The 16,860-nt window shown below is 37.2% G+C and overlaps 1 protein-coding gene across 4 annotated transcripts in view; it reads right to left on the reverse strand.

Moving 5' to 3' along the window:
- LOC129447883 (glutamate receptor ionotropic, kainate 5) overlaps positions 1 to 11,943 on the reverse strand; it is a 73,856-nt gene extending 61,913 nt beyond the window's left edge. Inside the window, exons 1-4 of one of the 4 annotated variants that reach the window (XM_055209836.2) lie at positions 11,634 to 11,943; positions 11,316 to 11,530; positions 11,097 to 11,187; positions 872 to 1,902 (exon numbers count right to left, since the gene is read on the reverse strand). The gene's annotated coding sequence lies outside the window, so the exon portion shown is untranslated. The other 3 variants (XM_055209838.2, XM_055209835.2, XM_055209837.2) reach the window with 3 other exon arrangements.
- Positions 11,944 to 16,860: the final 4,917 nt, after the last annotated feature.

The raw sequence follows: 16,860 nt of genomic DNA on the forward strand, positions 1-16,860 counted from the left end.
GAAAAATATCAAAATTCTTTGGTTATTTTTGAGTGCGATGCAAATGGTCTAATCAGATTCAATAGATTATGCTAAGCTATGTTAAGAGTACTAGTGCCAGACCCGGAGATCAGCTGAATGGATTCCAAAACGGTACAAATCAAATGTTTAACTCTAGAGGAGCTGGAAATTGAGCATATTTTCAAAAAAAGAGGAGAGGCCCTTTAACAGTATTATATAATCCTTGGATCGAACCCTTTACATCTGTGTTGCTAATGCTGTAGCAAGTGAGCTACAAGAACGTTTGTCAGTACTGTTCCATTAATTCAAATTTAGCACTGTCAGAAAAATAGTCAGATATATGACCTCGGCTTTAAAGCCATCCCAGTGAGTAGGGAACTCACGCACACACGGAGAAATGGGCAGCTATGGGAGCAATTGTGACTGCCACCAGACTCAAACCAGCAACTCTCGGGTTACAAGCCTGACTCTCTAACCACTAGGCTATAACTGCAAGTACATTTAGGCTAGTGATGTTATTCATAGATCACTGTTTAAGGGCACATTCCTATTCATTATTAGGTGACATAGGGAGTCATACGATGAAGGTTACAAAGGTAAACAAACATACAGAACTTTTTCTAATGTGCAGTAACAAAGTAAGGTGGGCACCAATGCCCCTGCGTGGTCTGCAAAGCAAATTCATATGTACAAAACAAGCAAAGCTCCTTCTAGCATAAGGTTACACGACCAGCAGAACAAACAAGCAGCTTAAAGCCTTCTGAGCCCAAACAACTGTTACAGATTCATTCCAAATGCTCACTCATGCACACACATACAAACACAGAAAACAACATTACACACTCGCACAGAGAAAAATAACAACGCTCACCGAATGAAGCGGACCTTGTCAGGAACAGGGTGCCATGGATTGCCGTGATAACCGGTGAATAGAGTCCCCCGGGGATTCGCAGGTGTCTTCCAGAATGACAGGTTGAAAGTCTCAGAAATGGAGTGGTGTGAAGAGTCTTAGCGCTGAATGAACTCCGGATAGCAATGATCCATCTGAGAGCTCTTCACAAGCCGTGATTCTTATAATAATCCATTTTGATGGGACAAAAGTAGTGGTATTTTTACAAAGCTTAATCACTCTGAGGGGGCAAAAAAGCGGTGACAAAAAAGCAGAAGTGTCACTCAAATGTATTATTTTCTGTATCCGTCCCACTCACCCCCTCTCTCTCTCTCTTCTAATGTTGACCCTGCCGGCTCCAACACAAAAATAGGAGAGAACAGCTATAATTGCCAGATCCAAGAGACAATCACACAAACAGACTCTCACATGGTTTCACACACGAATACACTGATGTGCATACAGGTGCACATCTCAGCATCAGTCTGCCAAAATCTACCTGCCTCTTTCAGTCAACCCTCACCCATTGCTCCACAGAGACTCACATACACACACATAAACACTCCAACGTACAAGGTATTGCACTCGGTTTCTCTGTAAATCCTTTCCTGGGACACCTGCCACGTTTAAATTAAATAGATCAAAATATATTGAGAATGATATTACATTTCTCTGAGTGATATCAAAAAATCCTCCAGAAAAGGCTGAGTTTGTGAGTCTAAGAGAATGGACTGATTCAGGAGCCCAGGTGGAGATGATGTGGAGGATCTCTCATCAATCCTTTAAGTTCAAATCCCACGGCTCCTCTGTTCAGGAGTTCATGAAGGAGCTTTGGCACACTCTCTTCAGAATGACTCCTCAAGGATGGAGGCGTGTCGAGTTATGGCTGCTCTGAGGTCTGTGAAAGCAAACAGAGCCGCAGCTGATGTTGGGGAGAGGAGGGCCGTCACATCTGTCACTGCAGACAGAATTTCCTCATCAGATGAGTCCTGTGTCCTTTAGTTGATTAAGACCTGAGGAAAAATGAGCAGAATAATTATTTAGGATTAAATAATTTGTTTCACACTGTTGGTAAAAATGGTCAACATATGTACCTCAGCTGTTACTGGGGTAGGACACAATGTTATGTACCATTTGTGTGTACATTTGGTACCAATGTGTACCTTTAAGATACTAGTATGCTCTCTTTGGTACCAACATGTACTAATATGAACTCTTTGGGTGCAAAGCTGTACTTTTCGAAAGGGTACAGCGCCAGTGATACTTGTAGTGCATATTTTCACTATTTTATGGATTACTGTCAACCATCAACATTGATTGCACAATCATTTGTGACCATATATGTGAAAATTCAGCAAAAGTTATTTCTTGTGATCATCATACATAATGAAAAGAATATTCTATGAAAATATAACCTTGATATATTTAATATTGACTAAGGTCATGTCATAAATTAAAATTAACAGGAAATCAATGGGTGAAATCAAACATTGATGCTCCAAATCTCAAAATGACATTGAGAATTTAGCCTGAATTTTACAGAGAGGGTCTACACTGACCTAAAGGATTACTAGGAACACCTGTTCAATTTCTCATTTATGCAATTATCTAATCAACCAATCACATGACAGTTGCTTCAATGCATTTAGGGGTGTGGTCCTGGTCAAGACAATCTCCTGAATTCCAAACTGAATGGGAAAGAAAGGTGATTTAAGCAATTTTGTGCATGGGCGGTCTGAGTGTTTCACAAACTGCTCAGTTACTGGGATTTTCACGCACAACCATTTATAGGGTTTAGAAAGAATGGTGTGAAAAGGGAAAAACATCCAGTATGCGGCAGTCCTGTGGGCGAAAATGCCTTGTTGATGCTAGAGGTCAGAGGAGAATGGGCCGATTGATTCAGTCTGATAGCAACTTTGACTGAAATAACCACTCGTTACAACCGAGGTATGCAGCAAAGCATTTGTGAAGCCACAACATGCACAACCTTGAGGCGGATGGGCTACAACAGCAGAAGACCCCACCGGGTACCACTAATCTCCTCTACAAATAGGAAAAAGAGGCTTCAATTTGAACGAGCTCACCAAAATTGGACAGTTGTAGACTGGAAAATTGGTTTCTTGAACATGAGAATGAGTTCACTGTACTAAAATGGCCCCCACAGTCACTAGATCTCAACCCAATAGAGCATCTTTGGGATGTGATGAAACGGGAGCATCGTGCCCTGGATGTGCATCCCACAAATCTCCATCAACTGCAAGATGCCATCCTATCAATATGGACCAAAATTTATAAAGAATGCTTTCAGCACCTTGTTGAATCAATGCCATGTAGAATTAAGGCAGTTCTGAAGGCAAAAGGGTGTCAAACACAGTATTAGTATGGTGTTCCTAATAATCCTTTAGGTGAGTGTATATATATATATATATATATATATATATATATATATATATATATATATATATATATATATATAAAATAAATGTAACAATAACAAAAAAAAAACATTTTAACAACCATTTTTATATTGAACAGCACTGTACTGTCCTGCATTTAATCAATACAATGAATGTAATGTTAAAAAAATCTATATGCTTCTATGTGCAACATGACAAGACAATATTACAATCAATGAAAACACAGTTTTATTATAATTCAATAAAACCAGTGGATGATGTATTACTAAATTGGCATTTAGGTTTGTACTATCAATAGCTTTAATAGCCGACAGCATCCAAATACTAGAATATTACTACTGTTTAACTGGAGCAGTGCCTCATTACAAAATAGTTTCACAACAAAAACATCAAAAGAAATTATAAGCAATATGACCAGCTCATTGGATAATATTCATGTTGAAAACCAAAACCTAAAATCTCCCAAACTAGTAGAAACAGAAAGACTGATTACAAAGTAAGTACACAGGCATTACCAGTTTTGTTCCCGTCTGAATCTAAATGAATTCTGTAACTTGCAGTAATGATCTGCGTGTAAGTTGGTTCGCAGTGATGCTTAGCTGTGTTAAATTAAAGGTGATCTCTGTGTCTGCCTTCATTGCATTGCAGCGTTAAGCAAAGATTCTAATGACAATAAAAAAGCTGAACGACATTAAGTAGCAATTAATAGAAAGGACATGGAATATGCTTGACACTGTATAGTTATTATTTGTGAAGCCATATAAACTATTAAAAATGCATGAAGTTAATGAGATTTTAATGTGACGAGTTTCTGATAAATAGCATGTTAACATGATGTTCATTCATATAATAATAACACGCTATATCATACAAAAAATATTGTAGTAGGCTATTGTTTGCTTGCTAATGTATGGTATATTGTTCCTAGAAACGACAAAACTCAAATAGAATGGAAGATGAATTTACATTGGACCGACATGTCCTCACGGGTTCCCCGTGCCCTGATGGACTAATTGTGGCTGGTAATGTCACACAAAACCTTCATCTGTTGTCACCCTCTGTGCTGAGATGGACTGGTCTATAAATTTAAAAGGAGCAGATAATTAAAGGTGAAACTCAGAGGTGGAACTCTTCTAACAGGATTCCTATTTCCATACAATTTTCCATGTCATGCTTTGATTATGAAAGTGCCTCTCTCATCAGCTGGACTGATATGAAGGGGAAGGGGGGGGGGGGGTGAGACTGATGAGAGATGGAGCGGCAGAGATGAGGACAATGGCCGAGCGAGAATGAGATATTAAAAAGGACTGCCTTACAAAGACACGCACATAGAGAGGTGTAAAATAGAAAGAGAGGGGAAAAAGAAGAGATAGAGAGAGATACATAATGGGATGGTTGTTGACAGGTCTAAAGACAAAGTAAAATTTAGAGGTATCCTTCAAAAGAAAGATTAAGATTGCAGATAACACAATGCATATTAGGAACTAACATTAAAACACATCTCATTATAATTGTCGATAAAATCACATCCACATGAAGCTTTCACCCTGTGGTTAAAGATGATCGAGATATAAACACCCCTGGCTTTTTATGCTATAAACAACAATGCTCTTAGATTATTTAAATCTTTTTATGGCAGTGAGGTGTGGGCACATAATGCATGCTGGGCAGAAATGGGCAAATATAAATCATAAAGCCTCCCAATACCAAAAGTTCCTCTCTATCCAGAATTAGCCTCACTCTAGAATCCAAGAATCTCCATATGCTGATGTTTTGGACAAAATACTTAGTGATCAACCACACCATAGGCAGACACAGAAAACATGCCGGACACAGTAAGACTGGTTGTGTTCACACACAAAAAAATAAAACAAAACTGACACAGAGTTGTAAATTTGGGAGAAGTACAATAATAAAATGAAACGCATCACACCACATTTTGATTACTGTAAATGCTTTGGCAATACAAATATAAAACATTTGGCATGATAATAAGAGCACTTACATTGTAAATGAAAACTAAAAGGAGTAGAGACAGATTGAGATAAAGAGAGAAATGCCATTGGCTTGCTCACTGGGGGCCTGAGGATAAAACTTTAAGGCATTGAAGAAGTTTCACTGAACTGCTCAACGGGGACTCTGAGACAATTAAGAAACTAGAGTATGATTTTCTGCAAAGATGCTTCAAAACAATGTGTGGTGTGAAAAGAACTGGAATGGAAATGACATAAACAGATTCAGAGGAGTATAGAGACCAAGTGAGATATATTAGAGAGATAGACAGTGAGAGGTATAAAGTAGTATAGAGACATATAGACACAGAGAGGTACAGAGTGAAATATATATATATAAGAGGGAGACTATAGAGGATAGTCCACTTTAGACATTTTACTAACTATAAGTAAAGATATTTAAACTGCCCAAGATGGTTTACTGCTGAAAAAAGCTTGCACAGATTTCACAGAAAAGGAAAAAATGAATAAAAGACGCTTTTTAATTTCCTTTAAATTTTTTAAGTCTTGTGTCCTTTAGTTAATTAAGACCTCAGAAACAATAAGCAAAATAATTATTTAGGATTAATTATTAAGTTTTAATTTGTTTCCCAAGTTTTAAAAATGTCAAAATATGTACATCAGCTCAGCTGTCACTGTGCTATGCACGTTGATGTATTACAGTAATAATCTGTACTTTTAGAAAAAAAAAACACAAGTAAAGATATTTTCCTAAGACCCGAGCTTTGGTTTGTCTTTTTCAGATTTCTTCCAGCCACTCGGTTAGGAAGAACCAATAAATATAATAACCAAATATTTTTTATTTAACATGAAGTAGTGTAATTGTGCTCGACAGGTTCCTGTTAAACAGAATTAAGTATTATGGTGCAAACAACAAAAAGACTGCGCAAAACACTGCATGTTCGCGCTAGAAGTCAGGACTGATGAAAAAACATTGTTCTCTGTACATCACACATTAGATCAGTAGGTGGAGAGTGGGTTGTCTTTTGCGGCTGTCCAAACACATTCGACCACATGTGCATTTACACCACAATCCGGTTGCATGTTTTTTGACTACCTCTGAATGTGGTCTAAAAAGTGGACGAGCTCAAAACTTTTTACACCCCTTTTAAACCAGTATTTAACATTGTCCCATTGTGATTGATCAACTAAATGAATCCTAAACCTAGGTGTTAACAGGGCCAGAGAAAAGCGTAGAGAGAGTGAGACAATATAGAGAGATGAAAAGAGGTGGAGACAGACAAAGTGACAATGTATAAAATTGTATAACATGGCACAATATTGTATAATATGGCACAAGAATTCTGTTCTGCATTATCGTTTTAGTATTTCTATACTACAGACTCTTAGATATCATCTATATTCTATTCCTTTGTTTTGTAAACCTTAGAGATATAGTGAGGTGTTGAGAGACTGAGATAGACAGATATAAAGAGGTATAGAGAAAGAGTGAGACAGAGAGAAGAGTAGAGAGAGTGAGACAGATAGAGAGATATAGTGAGGTGTAGAGGCAGAAACAGACTGGTATAGAGATAGAATGAAACAGAGATAAGTGTAGAGAGACTGAGATATACAGAGGTGTAGAGACAGAGAGAGATATACAGAAAGTGAGATAGATACAGTGATGTAGTGAGGTGTACAGACAGAGAAAATTGTACAGAGAGTGAGATATAAGTGAAGAGAGCGTGAGACAGATATAGAGGTGTAGAGACACAATGTGAACAGATATATAGGTGTAGAAAGAGTGAGACAGATATAGAGGGGTGTAGAGAGAGTGAGACAGATATAGAGGGGTGTAGAGAGAGTGAGACAGATATAGCTGTGTAGAGAGAGTGAGACAGATATAGAGGGGTGTAGAGAGAGTGAGACAGATATAGAGGGGTATAGAGAGAGTGAGACAGATATAGAAGGGTGTAGAGAGAGTGAGACAGATAAAGATGTGTAGAGAGAGTGAGACAGATATAGAGGGGTGTAGAGAGAGTGAGACAGATATAGAGGGGTGTAGAGAGAGTGAGACAGATATAGCTGTGTAGAGAGAGTGAGACAGATATAGAGGGGTGTAGAGAGAGTGAGACAGATATAGAGGTGTAGAGAATGTACTAATGGGACCAAAATGCATATTTGAGCTGTACATCAAATCCAATCACAGCTTTGTCTTGGTAAATGTTTATATAATAATGTTTTGTTTTATTGTGCTTTGTATATTGTTATTATTGTGCTTAGGCATGCATCACTATTACTATAACTTATCCTTAACATGAGCAAATAATAAACTTTGATGCGTATCTCATTTCACATAATTTGTGCTATAAACACGAATAGTTCAATCTGTGTGCCTTTAGGGAAAGTGCTATTAATTTTCTGAGAGATTTAATAATTTTCAGCTGGCAATAAACAAACCCACATATTTACACCGGAGGATTGACCTGAGCCATATATAGTGACCGGAATATATGAGCCTTTTTGACTTGGGAAGTATCAATCACATAGCAGACACCCAGAATATCCTAGCAATCTCACAGTAAAGCCTTAGCAACCACACAGAATATTCTAGCAACCACATTAAACATCCAGGTGACTTTAGATTTTGTTTTTAATAGCAATGTTTTTGTTGTATTCTACCATTTACATTCAAGGTTTTATCCAAAGCAACTTACAAGGCATTTAAGGCAAACATTTTATTAGGATGTGCTGCACACTGCAAAAAAATGATTTTCTTACTGTACTTAGTATTTTTGTCTTGTTTCAGTAAACTTTAATTTAATTCTTTAAATTAAGAATTAAATTAAGCAAAATGACTTAGGTAAATAAGTCTAGTTTTTAGACAAAATAAATATCAAATTTAAGCCAATTTGTGCTTAAAACAAGCAAAAAAAACTTATTTCAGGAACATTTTTCTTATTCCATTGGCAGATTTTTTTGCTTGTTTTCAGCACAAATTGGCTTAAATTTGATATTTATTTTGTCTAAAACTAGACTTATTTTCATGGGTCATTTTGCTCATCAAGAAAATACATCTTAATTTAAGATTTTTTTATATTTTTACAGAAAACAAGACAAAATACTAAGTCATTTTTTGCAATGCATGAGAATCAAACCCATGACCCTCGCATAATGCGCTACCAACTGAGCTACAACACTGTAATAAAATGACTTTCTTACTTAGTATTTTGTCTTGTTTTCAGTATATCTTAACATTCTTAAATCAAGATGCATTTTCTTGATGAGCAAAATGACCTAAGAAAATAAGTCTAGAATTTTAAGTGAATTTATGCTCAAAACAAGCAAAACAAATCTGCCAATTCTTAAAAACTTGAGTCTACGTAAATGTCAATTTTTTTGTCCCTATAGCCTTTACAGAAATATTACACTTGAAAAACACTTTAGGGTTACAATTTTTTATATTTTAAAATGAAACAACTTGTTATTTGAACAATAACACCTTCTTGAGCCATCAATGTAGCAATATTTGATTTTTATTCATTAATTAGAATTCCAAGCACCACAGAAGTGCTCATCCCCACAGTCATGTACAGAGGGAAAATGCTTTATTTTAAGATCAAAGACAGTGTTTTCTTCCATTTAAAATACAATAATGTGTCCATAACTATCAAATATATGATGTAAATTACATTAAAACAAAATGCTAAATAAATATTATAAAATATATAATGAAAGTAGTGGTCCCCTGGAGTTGTGTCACTGGTGTTATCGTGTAACAATAAAGCTCTTATTTTTTAAATAAAATCACACTGATGACATCACTTGACTTCCTTCATTCAATTTCCTGGAGATCTATGAAGAGAAGCCCATGGTAAGTCCACTGTCTCTTTTCAGTTATCAGAAATCTTTTCATTTATCTCATGATTTCATATGAAGCTTAAGGCACTGGTATGACCTCCTTTATTGTTTGGGAATTGCAAAAAAAAAGAATACAAATAGAATAAACTACTTAATTTAGTGAGTATACAATGACTGACAACATGTGGTTTGATAATTTGCAGCAGCAATTTTGTAAAATGCAGTTTTCATGAAAATTGTCACTGGTGTTACCTGCCTTATAGGTAACACCAGTAAAGATCAGTAACACCAGTGGAAATGGTGATTTGTTGTGTCACTGGTGTTACTGTGTTTTTCTTTCACATTAAATAAAATCTTTCACATGTGACATGATGATAATTTTAAATGCATTGAATTCTGCTACACTTAAAAATTAAGCTTTAAAGCTTAAAAAATTATAAATAATATTTCATAAACACCTTTAATATTGCTAAAGAAGTAACACCAGTGACAAAAAACATGGTGTATGCAGTCTACAAAAAATAATTTAGCAGCATTTATGTGTACTCATAAAGTCAAAGAGTAATATAATAATGTGGTCTAAGTTTAAATGTTAGAAAAAGGAATCAATTTTAAGACATCTTGCCATACCAAAAGTGAACGTTTCTGTAGAATGACCCACAATTCAAGAAAAAAACAAGAAATACATTCTTAACCCATTAGCAGATTTTTTGCATTTTATATTTTCTGTCTAAAATCTAGACATGATTCACATTGATTTAAGACTTTTAGTTATTTGTACAGAAAAAATACAAAAACACTAAGTAAGAAAGTTATTTTTTCTATTAACAAGCAACAAGTTCAACAAAATACTTTAAAATGAAACTTTATAGGTAGATGGAGCAACAATCAGAGCTAGACAGAAAGAAAGAGAAACACTGTGACATTGGTGTCACTCTCGCTTATCACAGACGTCGCTCTCGAGCGCGACTTACTCAACTCTACATCTTTTTTCTCCATTTCCATTCTCTCATTCCTCTGACCGGCTGTCTTCTCATCCCTCCGGCTCTTTTATTCGTTCTTTAAACAAAGACAAGTCATTCTTCGTACACGCACGCAGGCCTGAAGACTCCCTGACTCACAAACCATGAAACCCAGTAATAAGGCTCGAGGAGGGTTTTATACGAGACCGCATGGACAATAAAATACGATCAGGCCTGAACTGTGACCTTTCCAGGCTGATCAATACACAAGCACAGTCAACCACACACACACACACGAAATCCCACGGGAGCGTTTAGCATGTTAGCACACTGTCACTTGTGTGAGAGTGAGCAGGTGATCTGGTGCGAGTGTGGGTGCGAGTCAGGTGGGAAGACACGGAGACAACAGGGTAGAAATCTGGGGTGAGAAATCCACATCTGAGGCCGGAAAAAGTGAAAAAAATGGGACTGAGGCTGGAGTTGACTGGTAACGGTGAGCAACAGGGTCCACCACGCAAACAGACACATGTTGAATCTCCATTGTAAGCTATTGCAGTTATACAAACAGCTATCATTTATGGGCACCATTGCTTCCCATAATCTAAGCAAAACCTGATCCACACGTACACACACACTGAAGTAGTGCAGAAAATATAGAAAGCTGTATGTGACACACATACACAAACACTGCACCAGTGCCAAAATCTGTGCAACAGGAATACGGAGAAGAGAGATTTGTAAAACGAATACTACCAAATTTCTACCAAATCCATCAGCAGAAGGCAGCCAACCCTCTCTGACTCAGGCTAGAGGATGGAGAGAGAATAAAAAATAGGGATGAGAGAGATCTCACTGGTGCACTGAGGTCTAATGAAACAGCAAATGAGAAATTCATCAAGAGTGATGCCAGAGGACATCTATGATAGAGAGATAAAGCTAACAGGAGAAAAACTACACAAAGGATTAAAAGAAAGCGGGGAGCTTGAGAAAGAGAGAGAGGCTCTTGAAAACTCACCCCTGTGTGAGAACGGTCCTCCTCAGGTTAACACAATCCCTGCTCTGTGGAGCCATTCTGAACAGAGCCTGTTTGGAGCACCGTGCACTGTCTACAGAATACCAATCACACACCGGCAACACGCGCACACACACACGCAGGCATAATCTTTAACAGTGTGTTTCAAGAGCAAGACATCACAGCTGTCTTAATATGTATGAATGGACCATATATACATACCATGAGATGCTGATTCAATGATGACCCCAGTGTGGGGGGACCTGAGGATGATCTCAGGAACTGAAGATCGGGTAAAGTCCCTCTTCTTTTACCTCCTGCTTTTTCTTCTTGCACACAAGCGCTCTTGACCGTCGAGTATCAGCAGGCTATGCAATCTGTCTTTTCCAGCCTCTGATCTTTGCTTCTGCTTTGTAAGTCCCTCACAATGTCCATAGCTGTAATTCCAAAGCACGGCAATACAAACTGCATTCACTGACTCCAGACCCCCTCCCCTCCTCGTATGCGCTCTCTCTCTCTCAGCACATTGTATGCCCATACCTCCTCTGCTCTCCCTCCAATCCAATCAGCTCGCAGTCCTCCTCTCTCGCTGCTCCTTCCAACACCCCCTTTTCTCCATTCTCTCTCTCTTCTCTCCTCATTTTTCAAAGACAAATATTAGCCGCTGAGATCACTATCTTTTCAGGCAAGTGTTCAAAAACCAAAGACGTCAGAAGTGTAAAATGCTTGATATGTTTAAAGCAGCAAGTAACCAATTTTTCACGTACAGTGATTTTTTTGGGGTCCTACAGGTTGAACAGCCGGCACACATTTGATGATGGAGGAGTCGATTTTCCATGCAAATGTCAATCTTATTTTGAAAAGTATAGTTTTTACCTAAAATCTTTTAATCATAGTGAAAATTCAGATGTCAATATTTTGTGTTTTAAATATCCGTGCAAAATCTATGTTATTTTTTTATTATTTTCCATAATTAAGGGGCACAACTTTAGAATTGTCACGTCTATTATTTTTCCTCATAAATACGCATACAAAAAAAGGGAATAAAAATTAAATTTTCTTTGAAGAGTCATACTTTCTTAATTTGTTGTGTATTCCTGCTTCTTGTGTATTTTAATTCCTACTAATTATGCTGCCTTTTAAAGGGATAGTTGACCGAAAAATGAAAATTCTTGTTGTTATAAACCTGTATACATTTCTTTGTTCTGGTGAACACAAAGGAAGACACCCCGAGAAATGTTTGTAAACAAACCATTCGTGTACCCCACCCACCTCCACAGTAGGAACAAACAATACTATGGAAGTAGATGGGGCCCACGAACGGATTTACATTTCTCAAATTATCTTCCTTTGTGTCCACCAGAACAAAGAAATCCACACAGGTCTACAACAACATGAGAGTGAGTAAATGATGACAGAATTTTCATTTTTCGGCGAACCATCCCCCTAACTCATTCGCCGCCAGCCTTTTTTTTAAAAGTTACCCACCAGCATTTTTCGTATTTTCAAAAAAGTTTCACAAAATGCATTCCAGAAAAATGTTCTTCTAAAAATATATAAACATACATATATATCAAATGAAAGAACAGACCCTCTGCTTTCAAACAAACAATAAACAAACAAACAAAATGGGGAAAAAAACTTTAATCCTATCTATATTATTTTCTCTGCTTAAAAACTCTTAAATATGGATATTTTTCTTAAAAATACATTTAAAAAAAAGCTGAAATAATTGCATTTTTGTGGAGGAATTTTGTTAGAGATCAGTTTAAAGGGGCAATGTATCTGTTGATTTTATTGTTTTATACTGTTGTCTGAGGTCTACTTGTGATGTTCGCGTGGTTTTTACGATGAAAAACATCAAAAGCAATAAGTAATAGGCTATTTTGTAACATGGTTCTGATGCTGTCCACTACTATGATTGGATAGCTTCATTCCCCGTCATTACATGTGGGGAAATGTTTTAAAAACATAAATGTGTAAAAATAGCAGCTAAACACATATATGTTTGAGCCACAAATAGATTCTGGGTGCTAAAGATGATACACTAAAATGACAGTACGTATAGTAAAGTAGAAACAAAACTTTAAACTCGACGTGACTAAATTACTGTATACAACACAGTAAGCGCGCATCGGAATCTAAACTGCGGCTGGTAAGTCCTTATCACTGACTATTTCTACTGTTAAAGTACAGTTGTATTGTTAAGTGTTGCACCTTTATTAATCATTTAATGGTTTTAGTAAATTAAAACAGTCAAATATATGTTTAGACACTGATGTTACAACAGGACATATCCAGCGATTTCTTACTACACTCTTAAAATGAATGTGTTAAATTAACACATCTTGTGTCTAGTTAAGGACAACACATCTAGTGTGTTGTTATTAATTTAACACATTCCTGTGTTATTTTTGGAGCGGCACGCTTTGTGTTGTTTTGACACATCTTGTGTTGTCCCTTTTATTTTTTATGAACTTAAATGACACATAATGTGTTAAAAACAACACATAGTGTTAAATAGTTTAACACAAAGCAATGTGTTAAAATTAACACATCCAGGGTGTGTTAATTTTAACACATTGCTTTGTGTTAAACTTTTTAACACATTATGTGTTCATTTTAAATGTTTTACTTACTGTGTATACTGCTGTGTAATTTTTGTCAGATCCAATATTAGTGGTGCTCTCTGCAAATCCAGCACCGACTTGTGGCTTCTTTGAATGAATCCGCGGTACACAAAGAAATCAAACACTCCCCATGCAAGCTGGAACTTCTTTAAAAACAAACTTTAACCACGCACTCCTAATGTTATGTTCCGAACCTCTGTTGTACAGCGTCTGTGTTCTTCCCATAGATGGTTAACATTAACACCTCATCAGGAATACATTTTTTATGCAATTTTTTTCTCTTAATTGACGAGATAACTTGTCAATGGTGGGGAAAGAGTTAATAACCATTTTATGTTACATCCATAATGTATGTTTCCCTTATCTTAAATAGAAAACCTGTAATAAATTGATATGCTTCTGATGTCTTAACTCTATCATCAGGGGTTTATGAAAATATAAACAGATGGTTCACTATATTGGTAAGAAATGTATTCCTTGTGAATTTATATTTCAAATTTTGACTGCAAATGTCACATCCATAAGGCTGGAATTGCTCATTCGATACAATGTAATATCTCTTTAAAACCATCACACCAGTATTCTTACAAAACTAAAGCAGATATCTCTATTCATAAGCGCTTAAATACAAATACAAATTTTATTTAAAAAGGAACAATTACTGTATACTTGTGAAAAATCAGGAAGCTAATTCATAGCCTCTGATTTCACAGGCACTTTAAGGTCAATGTTCACGGTAAAAAAAAAATGCTGCCGATAGTTGGATTAAATATTGACAAACCCAACAGCTGGGTTTAAATGAACCTATTCTGGGTTGTTTCAACCCATGGTTGGGTCAAATATGGACATTTTCCAAGTTAAAGGTACCGTTCTTTCTGTGTTTTTGAAGCTTTGATTGTGTTTACAGTGTGCGATATAACATGTGTTTATGTTTCACATGTAAAAAATCGCATTATTTTTCACACAATTTACTTATCTCTATAGCACTGTTTTCACTGTCCTAAAAACGGGCTGATGTCTTCCTTGTTCTATGAATTACCTCCTTCAGAAATACATATCAAGTTCTTATTGTGTAGTTTGTTTAGTGTGTTGTGATTCGATAGCAGCTTAGCTTGCCGTTAGCTTAGCTGGTGACTGACGTATTCCTGTGGGAGGAGTTTAGTCAAAAAAACTGACGTCATTAAAGCAGGAAGTAGAGGGCTGTAGTCCAAACCGGCCGTTCGCTGTAGGCTTTGAAAGGCAAATTCTTTTAAAGTAAATCTATCGCCTGGCAGTGAACTTTGAGCTTTATCATTTTACAGGTATTATTTATTCTATTATAGCAACATTGCACACTAAGGTTTAAAAAATGGGATCTGGAAGAATGTGACCTTTAATTAAACCTTGGGTTGGGTTTGTCCAAATTTGTCCAAAGTGTTGACACAAAATCATTCAGTTGCAATTATTTGCAAAGCATCTTTTACAAAAGTTTCCCCTATGCATCCCCTTTATATGTTTGTGTGTGTTACTTTAAGAGGCTGTGATGTGCACCTGTTGTTAAGCAGGAGTCCCCCTCACTGCAGCCTTGTTTGGAGTCATCTCTCTCCCTTTCCCTGAAACGGCTAAATATGCATTCAACAGCTGTCTCTCCACCTCTGCTCTGCTCCGCAGCATCATCATCAACGCACGTCTTTTCTTTGATGCAACACAGAAACTCCAGGATACACATCTTGCCCTGCAAAATGATGGATATTTTGAAACATACAGTATGTGCCATACATGTAACCGATGACAAATTCATACCTCTAACCCTCATTTCCATAAGACTTCCTTGTTATTCTTTACAAAGACAACTAGAAACCCAAGGGTACAAGGCTAAAAGAGAGAGGGGGGGAGAGCGGTGCTGAATGGGAGGGGAAGCTGGGACAGAGACGGAAAGGGAGGTAGAAAAGCGAAAGGAAGAGGAATGATGGAGTGAGTGGGAAGAGGGATGAGGAAACGGAGGAAGGATAGGGAAAAAGAGGGAATGGGAAAAGAGAGTACGAGAGGTAAAGAGAATTGACATTCATCCTGTGCACCGTGCCTCACTGCTGGAATAATGATTAGCTGCTCAGTATTCCAGTCACACAGCCTCTACAATAAATGGGGGGGGGGCATTGGGGGAGCGGGCGAGAGAGATGGTGTAGCAGTGAAACGAGAGACCGGCAGACAGAGAGCTTGCTTGTGAGAGAATGAGAGAGAAATAAACCCGACTAGACCAGATAGGCATGACAAACCTTTAAACAGGATGCAGTGTGCAAAACACATAAGCATTACACGGTACACATCTGCACACCTCCCACCTCATTCATCATGTGTAGCCCCCATTTCTAAAAAAACACACAAAGATAAATCAAAACATGCATGAAGGCCAAAGCGTCATTTTCACACACAAACAACCTCATAATAGAGCTTGTATCACACGTGTAGATAAATACACAGTATACTGATGCTTAGGCACATCCCTCTCCAAACACACACACACGTACTGCGGTACAAATATAGCACACACACACCCACAAAGGGCCAACACACAAGGGGAACACTCTGTCAAAGTCACAGTAGGTACAGCTACCTCAGCAAAGAGAGACAGAGAGGAAAGGAAAAATAAAGGATATCTGTAAGGACTTACATGCACAGTTCAGCAGGACGATTTACTTTAAAAAAAAGTTTGAATATGGTGTGATGAGATTTGTTTTGTGTTTAAAGGTTGTATGAAGTAATAGTGATAGGAAGATGTGTAAAGGTTTTGTTTGAACAGTAATGGTGGTGTTTGCAGTCCCCAAGTACCCATCAATTTTTTGTACTCACTGCTGTGTTGTAAGGTCAGCAGGTTTCTGCCCAACGCTGAATATTTAGCCTCACGGCTGCTACTCGAAAGCAGATATTTATAGAATTACAAACCTTGGAGGGGGAATAAAGGTGACCCACTGTGAGCAGACGGATGACAAGTGTTTAGGAATGAGGAAACAAGAACACGTTTAAATAATACATATATTCGCCTCTATACGGGTTTTAAATAAAATTTAGCTAGGACTGCTCAGTTTTTCCAAGGGACAGTTAATTTTCTTTGTTCTGCTGGAAACAAATGAAGATATTTTGAAAAACAGATCTGGGGC

This window comes from Misgurnus anguillicaudatus, chromosome 10 (genome assembly GCF_027580225.2).
Source record: "Misgurnus anguillicaudatus chromosome 10, ASM2758022v2, whole genome shotgun sequence".
NCBI classification, from domain to species: Eukaryota; Metazoa; Chordata; class Actinopteri; order Cypriniformes; family Cobitidae; genus Misgurnus; species Misgurnus anguillicaudatus.